This window comes from Leptonychotes weddellii, chromosome 16, assembly GCF_054177405.1.
Source record: "Leptonychotes weddellii isolate Sample4059 chromosome 16, ASM5417740v2, whole genome shotgun sequence".
Taxonomy (NCBI): domain Eukaryota; kingdom Metazoa; phylum Chordata; class Mammalia; order Carnivora; family Phocidae; genus Leptonychotes; species Leptonychotes weddellii.
Window position 1 is genome coordinate 38,847,477 of NC_138384.1, and position 12,037 is coordinate 38,859,513.

Here is a 12,037-nt window from a genome sequence, read left to right on the forward strand (position 1 = left end):
TAGACCAGAGGGTTAAGCTATTTTAGGGCTGGGAGAAACAAGTGCTCCTGGGTCCGTAAACACTGACGTCCCTGCTGTTTTTAACTTCTCAGGAGCCCAAACCTCCCGTGATCAATACGGAGGCGCCTTGACCTCCAAACTGAGCTTTCTTTGTCTCCGGCAGCGCAGGCGCTGAGGTAAGATGGCCATGTACATTTATGCAGTTTATTGCAGTGGGCGGGGCCACCTCATGGGAGGAGCTCCCCTAAGCAAGGTGAAACTTTTCCTGGGACAGCTCTAGGAGTTGGAGAACTCCGGAGAGACGCTCTTCCCTTGGGGAGCATGAGGCCACCAGAGGAAGGGGTGACAACTCCGGAGAGGGCGGAGCCATGGCTTCCTACGGCGAGTACGAAGTTATTAGCTGTTATTGAAAGAAAATTTTTGAAAGCAGGGACTTTATTTTTTTAAGCTTTCAACTATTTTTTTTTTTTTTAAGATTTTATTTATTTGCGAGAGAGAGCATGAGAGGGAGGAGGGTCAGAGGGAGAAGCAGACTCCCTGCTGAGCAGGGAGCCTGATGTGGGACTCGATCCCAGGACTCCAGGATCACGACCTCAGCCGAAGGCAGTCGCTTAACCAACTGAGCCACCCAGGCGCCCACAACTATTTTTTTTTTTTTAAAGATTTTATTTATTTATTTGACAGACAGTACGAAAGAGCACAAGCAGGGGGAACAGTAGAGGGAGAGGGAGAAGCAGGCTCCCTGCCAAGCAGGGAGCCGGATGGGGGGCTGGATCCCAGGACGCTGGGATCGTGACCTGGCCCAAGGCATAAGCTTAACCATCTGAACCACCCAGGCGCCCCTCAACTATTTTAAATAAATGATAATTAAGAGTTTTAGCACTCTATGTTGTTGCTGCTGATTTGAGAGATTCAACATGAAATTTAAAAAATTAAGAGAGACATAATTCCCTGTCCTGTGCTAAGGCTGGGCCAGGTGTACAGGGACTTTATCTTAAGTAGTGTTACAAAATAAAATTCATCCGGGTAAATGTGAATATCTAGTTGGCTTTATTAAACAATTCATGGATCAGGCAGCATCCTATCTAGCAAGTCAAAAGGAGTGCCTCCTCGGAGTTGTACAAAATGGAAGGTTTTTATAGGAAGAAGTGGGGGAGGAATGGCGAGAAAGTTATTAGCAAAAGAAAAGATTGTTCCAGGCAAGGTCACCTTCCCTTAGGTGGAAGAGCAGGTGTCTTATTAGGTGGATAACTGACCCATATGGGTCACCAAGTTTTTTACTGAACACAAAGGGTTCCTGGCTTGGGGTGCATCAGCCAAAAGATTAGCCCATGTCTTTTGGTTTGAGCAAATGGTTTTTACTACTTGCAGCTAGTAAGGAAATAGTCCACAAAGTTCTGTCTCTAATACAAATTTCAGGACCAACTCATACTGCCAGCTGGCAACCTTTTGGTGGGTTTATTCTTGCAATTAGGAAGTGGTCAGAGGAACTTAGTAAAACCTTTGTAATCATTTAAGCATGACTTAACAGAGGTTTGCTTAACTCTGCAGTTTCCCAGGAACATTTATGATTTTCTTTGTTCCCAGACATCTGCTCAGTTGAGTGACTTTGGTGGGCTTCCAGGAACAGGGCAATTCTCAAGGACTCCTGAAGCTGAACAACAAACATCCTGGAAGAAACAAGATAGTTTATTTGTTTTAATTTCTCACTGTGGTCCCTGATGACCTAGTCCCTAATTAACATAATCTCATTTTGGGGGGGATGGAGAAGGCCCCAAGTAACAATTTGCCTCATTGGTGCTAATCATAAAATTCCTGACTGACTGGTTAAGACTTATATATATATATATATTTTTTTTTTTTTTAGATTAAAAAAAATTTAATTATTTGAGAGAGAGAGTACAAGCAGGGGCAGTAGCAGAGGGAGAGGGAGAAGCAGGCTCCCTGCTGAGAGGGGAGCCTGATGTGGGGCTTGATCCCAGGATCCTGGGATCACCACCTGAGCTGAAGGCAGATGCTTAACCTACTGAGCCGCTCAGGCACCCCAAGACTTACATTTCTAGGGGAGGTTGAAACTACAGTTAGGTTAGGTATTATTAAGCCCTGGTTTGGTGGCTTGGTTAAGTGACACCATTTTAGCCTTGTGGTTTTCTTTCTAAGAGTGGCTTGCCCCAGATGCTGACGGATGTAGGAAAGATGCTAGGGTTCGAAGCCAACAGCCAAGAAAGAATTCTTAGACGTCTTTTGATGCAAAAAGGTGATTTTGTTAAAGAAAAGGGACAGGACCCGTGGGCAGAAAGAGCGGCACTAGGGTCATGAGGAGTGGCCCATTATATACTTTCAAGTTGGGAGGATGTTAGGGATAGCGTTAAGTCTCTAAGGAATTTTGGAAGCAAGGTCTCCAGGACCTTGAGGGGGCTAGCTATTGTTGGGAAAGGGTCATTTATTACTGTCTAATAAAACCTGAGTCATGAGACCACACCTTGAAGACAGAAACTGAGTATCATTTATAACTTAATCTTAGCAGTGATGTACCATCACTTCTACTTTATCAGCCTCACAGACCAGCCCGGGTCCAGTGTGTAAGGGACTACACAAGGGTGTTAATACCAGGAGGTAGGAATCATTGGTAGCCATTTTGGAGGTCAGCTGTTATATCAGTTAGTATGATAACCAGTTGGAATTATGGTTTTTTAAAAAGCAATCTTCATAAGACAAGGTAACCATTCCTAGAGATGTTCCAATGCCTATGATGTGCAGAGCACTGCTTTAGGTGGTATGAAATGAATGTCGTCAGTATGATGCAGGCAGGCTGGGTCTGAGGACCCAGAGGAAGGTCCCACAGGACCAGCCAGGAGGGTCCTTGGCTTCGTGCAGGATAGTTATCAAATGAGAGCTGGAGAAAGTGAAAACAGAGTTTACTGAGTAGTGTGAGTGACAAACACAGAATAGCAGATGGAGTGTCTGGGAGACTCGGAAAGGAAAGGAGAATGAGTCTCGTCATCGCTTAGGGTTAAGGGTTTATATTGGAAAGGGGTTTAGGGTACCTGTTCCTTCAGGGATCCAGGGTAGGGTCCAATCAAAGGCAAGTGTCAGATGAACACCAGGTGTTATTCTGTAAATCACCAGAGATAGGGGGTGTTGATGCCAGCATCAGCCAAGGTTTGTTTGACGCTATGTCCTGGAACATATTTGGGATCTGACTCTCCTTGGATGTTATCAGGTGTTTGGGGCCTAGGACAAAACTCAGAGAATGATTAACCTTCTTGCTTACCCCTTGAAGTGGGAACATGGCTTCTTTGGCTTATTCAGAGGCAAAGTACAGAACACAAATAAATGGTGCATAACAGAAACTCTGCCTACAGTTCCTAAGGCTCTGCCTGAGACCTTGCCCATGAGGCAGGCTAGAAGTGCGTTAATGCCCTTGCCATAGCACCCAACAGTGAGGAACGAGAGACGATGTACAAATATCTCAGCTTCAGCAGCCCTTGAATAGGACAGTTTGTATCTACACTATCTTCCAGAGTTCCCCACAGGACTGAGCCCCCATTGCTCACAGTGACAACCTCCTCATTGATACACTCTGTATTGGGTTCCATTCCTCCATTGTCACTTGCCTATCTTCCACCTGCCCAATAAATTGCCCACACTCACATCCTTGTCTCAGGTCAGTGATGTGGGAAACAAAGGCAAAAGAAAAATTATTAAATTTCCTCACTACTTACAGGCCATTCACAAGTCCTTGAAACAGGCAGAGTGACCTTCCTCTAGGAACTCAGCTGCCTCGATGTTGACACTGTGCTAAGGGGAAAAGGCAATCTTAGCCCAACCCCCAGGACCCTGTTAACGTATAAAAAATTCCTTTGGAAACTTCCTTCCCTATATGTTGGCAATCATCCCCGAACATATGACCTACTGATATACACCTGAAGGGTCTTCCCAGATCCTTGACTTTTCAGGAATTGTGTGAGATACTAAATGTTTGTTTTAAGCTGTTGAGTTTGGGAGTAATTTGCTATGCAGCAATAGGTAACATGCTGTGCTAAAAATGCTGTAACTGATGTCTTTGGATTTCTTTTTTATTTTTAACAATTTATTTAGTTATTTTTGAGAGAGAGAGAGGGGTAGGGAGAGGGGCAGAGGGAGAGGGAGAGAGAATCCCAAACAGGCTCCACACGGAGCGCAGAGTCCAACGCAGGGCTCGATCTCACAACCCCGAGATCATGACCTGAGCCTAAATCAAGAGTTAGATGCTCAACCAACTGAGCCACCCAGGCGCCCCTGATGTCTTTAGATTTCTTAAAGAAGCTCTTAAACTTATGAGATTGTTCTTTCAAATCAGAGAGGATTATTAGCATTTTCCTCTTGTCCTGCATGATGAAGCAATTATGGCTCCGCTAGAGCCAACTCAGTGGAAAAAAGAATCTTGGAGTAAGATTGCAAAATTAGACACAAAACTATTTAATGTCCTACAGGGCAATCAAACCAAACCTTTAAGGTTATCTTTTCTGCAGGGAATCAAGTTGCATCTCTAATAGACAAATATATGAAATACATCAGTTGTCTGCAAGTTAGTATCTATCTCTACAATCCAGATCCTAATTAGTAGTAAAAAGCCAATCAAATGTGCATTCCACTAGAGTAGAGGGATCTCAAACTGGTGCAGTTCTAATCCCCAGGGGACAGTTGGCAATGTCTGGAGACAATGATCCTTGGGGGTGGGGGTTGGGAGAGAATGGGCAGAATGCCACTGGCACATGGTAGGTAGAAGCCAGGGATGCTTCCAGCCATTCTGTAGTACAGAGGACAATCTTCCACAACAAAGAATTATCTGGCCCAAAATATGAATGGTGCTGAGTTTAGAAAGCTCTTCTCGAGCTTGGCTTATTAGACCTTGGGTGGACATTTAGACTATGCTCTAGTATGACTTTGAAGAGTCACACAGGATGACACAGTAATGTTTCCTTATTTCCTAGTTTTTTATAACTTTTCTTAAGGCAAACTTGGCAAAATATTGATAACTTAAATCTGGATAATGAATACATGGTGAGTAGTTAATCTTTTGCCTCTATTTTTGTGAATGTTTGGATTGTTTCTATATTAAAAGGTAAAAAGAAAAAACTGTAAATTCTTGTCTTTAGCTTATGGTCGATCCATGTGCCAGGGACCACAACTAAAGATCATGGTTAGACATAATGTGTAAGTCTAAACATGTTCCTCATTTGCAACTGGGCACCCGTGCTCTGCCCATCTCCCAAGTCCAGTGGTTCTCAATTCTAGCTACATGTTAAAATCATTTCCTTCCCCCACTCTAGTCTTTTAGTCTTTTGGAGAAAGCCCTGGACAGTGCCTTCTTCTTAGCAGAAGTGGAGAGGATTTATTCTAGGGGTACTCTGGTCCTGCCAAGTTGGAACCTTCCCAGGATGTGGATGAGACCCCTGCAGATAGGCTAGATGCCCTCCTGGGTCAGAGCCTCCTGCCCCACGGGGACCGGAAGGAGGAAGTCCAGGATACCTGGCAGGGAAAGCAGTGGTTCTTGTAGGATCAGTACTTCCACAATGAGCAGGGTTTAGACCAAGACTTCAGTGTGCTGAAGGTGGTGAAGGTGAGCATTTGCGGACCCAGGGGGTTTCAAACCCAGCTCTTTCCCTTTGGGAAAAAAATAAAAACTGTCTTAACTGTAAGTCTAGATTTTTTCCGTACTGCTAAAATGAAAATAATGTAACACTAACAAATTAAGTAAATCAGGCTTTAGCTGGAGGAAGTAATGTCTTCCAAGCGTGAGGCTCAAAAGAAAGGACACACAGCTTTAGAAGATCTTTAAAAAGCAGAAGCCAGGGCGCCTGGGTGGCTCAGTTGGTTGGGCAACTGCCTTCGGCTCAGGTCATGGTCCTGGAGTCCTGGGATCGAGTCCCACATCAGGCTCCCTGCTCAGCAGGGAGTCTGCTTCTCCCTCTGACCCTCCCCCCTCTCATGCTCTCTCTCTCACATAAATAAATAAAATCTGTAAAAAAATAAAATAAAATAATAAAAAAATAAAAAAATAAAAGCAGAACCCGAAGATGAGGGAAGTGTTATTAGAAAGAATGAGCTTAGGAACACAAGTTCAAGAAATTCTAGAAAGGTAGGACTTGCACTTCTGGGCTATGACACTCCCAGTTTTCAGAATTTTACAAAGTGATTTCCTTTATCTCCTTCTGCTAAAAGTATATCAGATCCTTTGCTTCTTGACTCTAAAGCAAAAAAAGGAAATCCCTATTACAAATGGGATACATATTCTCTTCAGGATGGGTTTGAAAGTGTTCAAATATTTCAACATATATTCTAAATAAAATACTCCTCTTGATTTGAATGTGCTATGTTTCAGCAGAAGATAGTCCATTTGCACATACCCATATCTTAAAGTCCCCAGTCCCACCATTATGGGTATATCTTGTATTGGAGACTATTTGTCAAAATAAGAAAAAATTTATTTTACTTTACTTTTTGCTTTCTCAGTGGTATTTCTAGAAGTTAAAACATGCTTAGAATAAGTATCTACAACTATTCTGAACAGAATGGAAAATGCCTAAAACAAAAGTATCTATGGAATTAAAGACCTTATTTTGATAAATATTGGTAAACAGATGCTAGCAATGAGGACACATCTTCATTATGTCTTTCTCTACTGAGAGTAGGAGGGTACATTGCACATAGCACCACAATTCAACATATTTTTTTTTCTTTCTGCCTTTGTAGACCTTGTTAAGCCCAGTTTTTCTTAATTATATCTAATTATCCTGGTTTCATCTATCCATATTTGGGTGATATTGCTACATTTTTCTAGAGTTGAATGTGCTGATTCCATTCGATTTCCTAGTATGAGTACCCTGGAGAGTCTTCTGGGCCTGATAACTTTTGCAAGGACATCTCTTGCTGTGCTTAATCCTGCTCCCGTCTGATATCCACGTTCTCCCTTTTTTTTTTACTATTCAGTTTGCTCAGTCAAGGAACCTAGTGCAACATTAAGGTTACATAGGAATTAACAGGAGATCTGAAGTCAAAACTGCTTTAATGGTTTTTTTTAATGAAACAATTAAAACATATAGTCACAAAACTACAGGAAATATAGAAAATTACAAAGTAAATGACATTATTTATAGGTAAGCTCTAGTAACATTTTGGTTTATAATGGTAGCATTTAAAATATTTATAAATAATTATAAAACATTTCTTACATATGTAGTTATTTAAAAAATTATTTTTGAAGTGTTTCCAGCCAAAATGGAGCAAGATCCTTACAAATGATCTCTCTCACAGATTACAAATAAAACTCTGAAAAAACAAACAATACCAGGCAAATGGGGACAGAAGTGAAAATTTGAATAACAACATATAAGGAGGTGATTATGGTGGGTGTTTTTCTTCCTTTGTCTCAGTACAGCGGTCACTGAAAGCAAAAACTCTGTGATAAAACCCCTATTTCTTTTTTTTTTTTAAAGATTTTATTTATTTGACAGAGAGACACAGCGAGAGAAGGAACACAAGCAGGGGGAGTGGGAGAGGGAGAAGCAGGCCCCCCACGGAGCAGGGAGCCCGATGCGGGGCTCGATCCCAGGACCCCGGGATCATGACCTGAGCCGAAGGCAGATGCTTAACGACTGAGCCACCCAGGCGCCCCAATAAAACCCCTATTTCTATCCAGATGACTGGGAAGGGAGGCCTTTGCATGTCAGAGAGTGTGGGGACAGTCCCTGTTTCATTTTGTTTTGACTTACTCTCTCGGCTGCACCCCCGAAGACAACCCTCATCGTGGATCTGTACTGCCATTTCACAATGGCACAAGGACCCTGGGAGATTACTTGGCTTTCTGGCCAAGGAACAGGTAAAGGGACTCCTGTTTTCTGAAGAGTGTAGGAAAACTCTCCATTATTTTTGCCTTCTCTGCTCTGGCTATCACCTCAGAGGCCATCCTAGTCACAACTGCATGACGGCAAAAAGGACTAAACCCTGAGAGTAGCATGTCAAAGAGGGCTTTGCAAGTCTGAGAATGGGGATAAATCCTGAAGAGGAGAAAACTGGAGAAGGGCATCACTTAAATCTGTGTACAAACTAACAATATAAGTCCCAGGCTCACCTTGAGCAGCACATGCACAGAACAGGTCCAAATAAGCAGAACAAAGTCTTTGAGAACTGAACTACAATATATGCCACTACTTAAGCCCCAGATTAACCCTTGAATGACGTAGGCATGATGTAGAAACAAACAGCATAGCAAAGACTTGAAAACTGCATTGAGACTGGAACAACTGCCAACAGATGCTCAACAGCTATGCCCAATGAGGTAAAGGTAAATATTCTCGAAACGAATGGAAAGATAGAGATTCTCAGCAGAGAAATTAGAAATTATGGAAAAGAAGGAGATAGAAACTTTATAGCTAAAAACTATAATATTCAAAATGAAATATTCCCTGATGAGCTCAATAACAGAATGGAGAAAGGTCAGTGAACTAGAAGATAGATCAACAGAAATGATATAATTTGAAGAGCAGATAGGAAAATATCTCCAACGAAAATTAAAAGAGCCACATAAGTATGAACTTACATTTACTTTAATGTAGATACAGATGACTAGATATAAAAGTATTTGTAGATACGTGTATATACACATGTATCTCCTTACTCTGTTTGCTGAGTGGGTCTGGAAGCAACATCACCCCCATAAAATGAGCACCCTACCAATCAGACCTTGATTCTTAATACTGTTTTCCACTGAAAGGAACCAGAGCTCCTTGGATAAATGGCTGATTATAGGGCTGGGGCAGGAAATATACAAGATGAGGTTGGAGCAACTTTAGTGCTGAAAAGAACTAAAAAACCCAAAACAAAACACAAAACCATCTTTCCCATGATGGGTGTATGTCAAAGAGATACAGAGTTAACTAAAAGAATTCCCAATTGCCAAAGGTGCAACAATTTTAGTAACAATTAATTGGATTATAACTCAAAGTATAAAATAAATACCCATGAGTCTACATTGAACATAAATGATTGAATAAATAAATGAATTGGGAAAAAAGACAAGTTTACCATGCTGATGAATTCCAAATAATTTATGTAAATACTATGACCTTAGGGAAGTAGAACATAACTCCCCACTCTCTAAGTATGGGTAATGACATTCTTCCAAAGAGTACAATATGGAAATGGTGAAAAAAGGTGTAATTTTACAGTGGAGAAATTTTGTAAACACTAACGTAAGCCAGGTGATCAAGGTCAACATCAGGAGTGGTAAGTCATATTAGTAGTATATACTCTTGATAAGTGTGAAGAGAACGGTACTTCACCTCTGCAGTCTTCCTCCCCAAAACATTTTAAATTTTATGAGAAAAGCCTCAGATAAATTCCAATAGAGACATTCTACAAAATATCTGACCAGTAATCCTCAAAATTTCTAGGTCATCAAAAACAAGAGAAGTGTCACAACCAAGAGGAATCTAAGGGTACATAGCTACTAAGTGTAATGTGGTATCATGGGTGGGATTCTGGAACACAAAAAAGACAGAAAACTGAGGAAATCTGAATAAAGTCTGGGATTTAGCTAATAATAAAATATCAATATTGATTCATTATGATAAATGTACCTTACTAATGTAACATTTATAATAGGGGAAACTAGGCATGTATGGGAACTCTGTACAATTTTTACAATAGTTCTTTAGAATTAAAACTGTTCCAAAATAAAACGTTTACAAACATACACGTACACCAAAGTCTCCAAACCTGTAGGAAAATATTAGAAATTTTAAGATTCATTTCATTGGAGTTCCAGAAAGAGAGGGGACAGTTTAGTGAAGAAAAAAATATTTGAGGAAAAATAGCTGAAAATCCCCAAATTTGGTGAAAGATTCAGGAAGCTCAGAAAATCTCACTCAGACATCATATTCAAACTGTTGAAAGCAAAGATGAAGAAAATTCTTGAAGGCAGTCAGAGGAAAAAAAAAAAAAATACATCTACAGAGAGAGAGAGGTTACAATTTGAACAAGTGTGGGTTACTCATCAGAAACTACAGAGGCCAGGAGAGGAAAACATCACTAATGTCCTGAAACAAAAGAATTGTCAACCTTAGAATTCTATACCCGGGAAAAATATCCTTAATGAATGAAAGGAAAATAAAGACAGATGCAGATGAAGGAAAACTAAGAAAATTCATTACCAGTCAACTACTCTGAAAATACGTGAAAAGAACTTTTTCAGGCTGAAGGCAAATGATACAAGAAGAAAGCTTGGAACCTCCAAGAATAAAGGAAGAGCAACAGAAATAGTAATTGTGCGCATAAATATGATAGGCCTATATTTCTCCTCTTAAATTCTTTAAATGACAATATGACTTTGAAAACCAAAATTATACCACTTTTGGGGGTTGGGGAACTCCTGACTCACCTCTACATCTGCATAGAGATGTAAAACATATGACAAGTATAAAGAGTGAAGGATAAAAGGTTTCTACATTTTATCTGAAATGGTAAACTAATAGACATACATACACACTCAAGACAAAATTATAACCTGAATAGTCTTTTATCCAAGAGATATGAATGAATAAAGCAGCTAAAATCATTCACATACAGGTTTTGTATGATCCTATATTCTAGTTTCTCTTGAGTAAATACCTACTAGTGGGATTGCTGGGTCACAATGTAAATATGTATGTCACCGTGGCCCCCATGCATGAACAGGATCTAGTGACACCCTTGCTTCTGTTCCGAGCAGCTCTCTCCTCCAGTATCCCCAGGGGAAAAGACAGATGGGCATACGGTGACCGACTGCAAAGGTGCCACGTCTGGCCAGCACTAAAGATCCTGAGCCCAACTCCCCAGTGGTTCCTGCTCTGCTGGTTCAAGAATCCCTGTCCTGCCCAATCCTCCTAGTGCGCAGGAACCCGAGTGGAGGAGGAGACACTGTACCTCCCAGTAAGTTCATCTCCCTTTATCTAGCAGGAGGAGGTAGGTCCAGGAGAGTCAGAGGGTATGGGGAAGCTGAGCCCTGCCTTGGGGGGCATATTTCCTTAAGCATTCTTGGCATGTGCACCCTTTTCTCCCATGCACTTTGATCACCCTTCCTTTCTTCCACATTTCAGATATGCATCTTTAGCCAGCTCTTTTTTGGGTTTTTTTGTTCATTTTTTGGGGTTTTTTGTTCGTTTTTGTTTTTTTTGTTTTTTGCTGGCTGAGTGGAAAGCTATGAAATAAGTCTCCTAGCCTGTTCTCTCTACCCTGAAGATCCGCTATTATAGAAGTTGCCCAGGCAAGCTTCTGTCCTTGCCACCCTTCCTCCCACCGGGGACAGGTCTTGCACATGACCCCACCCATCTAATTACCTTGGGACAGTGTTCACCTGTCTGCCTTGCCCCAGAACAGACTCTCAGGCAGTGTTGCCAGGATACATCCCATTGGATGTTACAGACTGTGTTCCTTTCTGGGGTCTTTATCTCAGTGTCCTGGCATCCAAATCAGAGGAGGTGAGTGTGGGCTGCTCAAAACTAAAATGTCCTGCAGCTCAGTTACTGTAAGGAGCAAATTGACTTTCTGGTTGACAGTAGTCACCTTGATGCCACTTGAAACATCCAGTCATTCTCTTGGGGCACCTGGGTGGCTCAGTTGGTTAAGCGACTGCCTTCAGCTTAGGTCATGATCCTGGAGTCCCGGGATCGAGTCCCGCATTGGGCTCCCTGCTCAGCGGGGAGTCTGCTTCTCCCTCTGACCCTCCCTCCTCTCATGCTCTCTCTATCTCAATCTCTCTCTCAAATAAATAAATAAAATCTTAAAAAAAAAAGAAACATCCAGTCATTCTCAAGACTCTTGTGCAATGGAGACTGCGTTGAGGGACCTCAGAGAGAATGGGGGAAGGAATAGAGAAACCGAAGGAATACCCTACAGACACGGAGAATCAGAGACAGGGGCCCCATAGCACTGGAAGTATATGCTCTACATGTAGGCCCCTGGTGGTCAATGTATGCCTCTCTTCCTTCAAGCCCAGGCCTAGGCTGTTGAAGAG

The 12,037-nt window shown here is 41.7% G+C and overlaps 1 protein-coding gene across 6 annotated transcripts in view; it reads left to right on the plus strand.

Moving 5' to 3' along the window:
- The window catches only part of LOC102748329 (uncharacterized), a 51,924-nt gene that overhangs the window by 202 nt on the left and 39,685 nt on the right, over window positions 1-12,037 (plus strand). For 4 of the 6 annotated variants that reach the window (XM_081807532.1, XM_081807530.1, XM_081807527.1 and 1 more), the window contains exon 1: window positions 7,641-10,953. The gene's annotated coding sequence lies outside the window, so the exon portion shown is untranslated. Of the gene's footprint in view, window positions 1-92; window positions 177-7,640; window positions 10,954-12,037 lie in introns of those variants that run through there. The other 2 variants (XM_081807529.1, XM_031026091.2) reach the window with 2 other exon arrangements.